The sequence below is a fragment of the Artemia sp. Qi Xiang Cuo genome, chromosome 10 (assembly GCF_049724085.1).
Source record: "Artemia sp. Qi Xiang Cuo chromosome 10, ASM4972408v1, whole genome shotgun sequence".
Taxonomy (NCBI): Eukaryota; Metazoa; Arthropoda; class Branchiopoda; order Anostraca; family Artemiidae; genus Artemia; species Artemia sp. Qi Xiang Cuo.
The window spans coordinates 20,445,692-20,449,759 of NC_142803.1; positions in this window are offsets into that span (position 1 = coordinate 20,445,692).

The following is a 4,068-nucleotide window of genomic DNA, read 5'->3' on the forward strand; positions in this document are numbered from 1 at the left end:
GACCTTGCGTGTCACCGGTCGTGTATCATTTTGTTATTTTAACACCTCTTCTATACATAATGAAGGAGGGGGATCTTGGGGCGAATTAAAGCAGCGGTGACTTTGAAAACCAATAGGTACCAATTTCTTGTGTAAAAGGTTATAAATTGTAATTTTTAAAGAGTTTACCTTTTTTTTACCCCCCCCCCCCCCCCAAACACTCCATACGATTACTAGCGAGACGAAACATTATAGTTTTTATTTTCATTTGGACCTTCGACACTCTTTTTTAACCCGTTTTAGAAAAAAATATAAAACACACAGACGAAGTAAATACAAAGAAAAAAAAAATTAGGATCTATATTTTCGTACGGTAGTTGGGTGGGTAAAATGTAGTTCAATCGTATTTAAAATCAGTAAACCAAAATTTTTCTGCATATAGTAAATTAAAAACAAAACTTTCTTAACACATGTCCTTTCTCAATGACCCTAATTCTAGGCTTACGCTATTTTTTGAATGTAAATGAATTATAATTTTTTGAAATTGCCTTTAGTTCAGAAAGAACATGAAAACAGACTCGTATCCCACTCTTTAACAACAAAATAAAAGATAAATGATTTGGAATTTTTTTAGTTACAAACAACGGAGGAAGGGCTGTGTGGGGTCTATAGTACTTTTAGATTTTTTACACGCTGCCTCCCCTGTATCGGCCTTTTTTTACAACTTAATCCCCCCCTCTCGACTTCCCATGAAAGTCATAGTGACCTCAAAATTATTGCTTCATTATAACTAAGAGCTTATCATTTTAAACGAAATTTCGGAACGATAGTCGGTGTTTGGGACCAATCCATTTAGCTTTCCGTAGTGTTTTGTTTTCAGTAAAACAAGTTTGTCAATCAAATATTAATGGGCTCTGAGAAATGATCCACCTCAATTTCATTTATATTTGGAAATTTCCCTCCGGTTGAGACTTGGCCCGTATGTTAATCTTAATTATGCCCACTTTAGGTTTAATGGTATAGACTTCGTGTTTCACCTAAGCGTTTGTTCTACCTGACTATTTATTATTTTATATTTGTTTTAGTCTTCATTTTTGAATTGTACTTATTGTATATTTTTTTTAAATTATAATAAGTAAATTAATCTTTTTTACTATGTTTGTTTGTTTACTTTTAATTTACCATCACTGGCTTTTACTTTTTTTTCGAAAATATTATTTTTACGCTTTTTTTCAAAATAATTCCCTTTATTATTTTTCAATTATATTCGCTTTATAAAATATAAAATAAATAAAAATCCGTGGTATTTTTTATAGCCGTTTTTTTATAAGAACCAATAGAGACTACTGAATGCAGTTTCCAATTTAGAAGTTCTACAAAGATTCCCAACTGAAGCTGTTTCCTTTTTAAAAGTGTCAAAATTGGCTGAGAGATCTACTATGTTAGGCACATACTTTTAAGTTCACCTTGATATCAGACAGCAAAAAGGGCTCATCCTTATAGTAGAAATAATTTAGACCTATATTAAAATGGAAATTGACACGACTTTTCTGTGATCATCTTGTATGTATAATTCTTAGTATATCAGTAAGTGTTTCAGCTATCAGTCGGGGCTGTGCTGCAGCCCCTTCGCGAGATAAATTTTATTTAATTGTATTTGTATTAGCCCTTTCCTATTTTTTTTTCATTTGAAAATTTTCGCTTTTATAGGATGCTGAACTAAGCGTTCCTCAAGTTTCAAAAAATTGTCAAAAAATCAAGTTTTTGTGAGCTTTCATATAATTTAGGTTATTTCTGATTGTCAGTATAGCTTGTTTGACTGGATTTTACGGCCAACATGTTTTGATCCTGGATGAAAAGGGCTCCATTCTTGTTATAGCATTTCTGAAGGTGTTTATAGTTTAACTTAAGAGTATTGGTGCGGTTTGCATCATTACTTAGTCTGGAGCGCCAGGAAGTGGTAGTCAAAGCTGACCAAAATTGATTTTTTTTTTTCTGTTCTTGTGTTTTTCTTGATACTAATAACTTAAATATCTTTTTTTAGACTGTATCATGAATATAAATAAGACTATGTTCCTTAAAAATAAAATCTACAAATTAGTTTTTTATATTATACTATTTATATATTTTGTCAAATATTAAAAAAAATTTGTACAAAAATGGTCAAGTGGAATGTTTTTCTATAAAAAGTGCAGAAAAGAATACAATAATCAATAAATTAAAAAAGTTTTTTTTACTGTGGTTTCAACGAACAAAGTGTCCTTTGTCTATATCAGGCATTGTTAATTATTATTTGAATGTTTTGGGGTAAAAAAAAATTAACAGCTTTGTTAAAGATAACTGATAAACATGAAAATATGCACTTCGAAAAACTGCACATCTGCTCACTTATGGGCCTCTAAAAGTGAACATCCAGATATAAGATGTTTTTCCGTATATTTTCATTTCATATAAGTTGCTCTTTTCTATCACATAAGAAATCAGTTGAGAACTATCCATTGAGAATAGGCTGTGAAGTTATAATTTTTGTCCGTTTTAAGTTTCAACTTCGCTCTTTACTTCGTTCAGAAAAAGTTGTTTAAAAAAATTAATTCTATATAGAAGTGTTTATGAACCCACTTTAACTCCTAGAGACTCAACAAATTTTCTTTTAATTAATATAGAGGACAAAGGTCATATGTTGTGGACGGGTTATTTATCATGGAAAAACCCCCCTATATTTTCTCTAATTTTTAATCCTGGTTTAATTACCTCCGCATATTTTTAATATCATTATTTATATAAAACACACGACCGGAAGTTTTTTAGGTCACCCCCCCCCCTCAAACAAACTTTCTGGGTATGACAAGTTAGAGGACTAAATAACTGTTTAAAAATTTTATTGAATGATTGAATATTTAAAATTTTAAGTCTTTCCCCAACACCGATAGCTAAAAAAAAAATATAATGTTCTTGCACGTTAGTCGAATGCAAATCAGGAGACGAGGCGTTCCCTACTCCCTCGCACCGACTGGAGCTCAACGGTGCCGGCAGAATTTCATGAAAAAATTGCTATATCACAGATTTTCATGTATCACCAGCTGTAAACCCCGGCCCTGTACGGGCCATCACCGTGCACTCATTTTACACCAACATATCAGTTAGGTCATCCGTCGTCAAGATGTTATTTACATGTTATTCATCTGTTCTATTTGAAAAATTGAGACACATTAACCGATACAGTTTGCCAGTGAGGCTGCAGTACTCTATTCAAGGTTCCTTGACAAATCCAAAAAGTCATTACTTTTGAACTTTTTGGTGGCCTACTTCTGAAGAAAACGGGGAGTACTAAGGAGATGGAGAAAGACCATTTTTATTGCACGTTGTGTTTACGAAAGGCTGAGAAGGAAGCCCTGTTCAAAGACATTTACCGAGGTTTGGCAAAGTACAAGAGGAAAGTAAGCACGGGAAACTTGATCACACATCTCAAGGTGAACCACGAAGAAGAGGAAGAGACAAAGCGAGCCTTCAAGCTTGAGATGAAAAAAGACCTACTGACACAAAGAAGAAGCCCATTTGGAGCATTATATGGGACCCCAAGGTCCAATGCTAGTATGAATTCAGATGCAAAGTATGTTCTTGGCAGGGATATTGCTTTGCTGTGTGTACAGGATAACCTTCCCTTCAATATTGTAAATGAAAGAGGTTTTTCACAGTTTTGTTTGAAGTATGATATTGTTGCAGGTGCAAGAGAATTGCCAAGTGAAAGAAAAATTGCCATTTCCTGCTTACAGGACATTTATGATGCAACATTTACAACAGTGAAAGAGATCGTTTGCAACAGGGCAGAGTTTAGAAGTGGAGCTATGGCTATGGATATCTGGTTGTATAACCACCGTCATCTTCACTATTAGTGTTAAATACTCATGAACATCACTTCATATTTTTAGATGAAGAATATAACTCTTTCAACCAACTGCTTTGGTGATAAGCGAAATACAGCTGACAACATTAGAAAAGAATATCGTGCCTGTATTAAGCTTATTGACATTAGAGGAATGGAAATAACTGTTGTGCGTGATCAAGGTGCAAATGTCGTAAGAGCCTGTG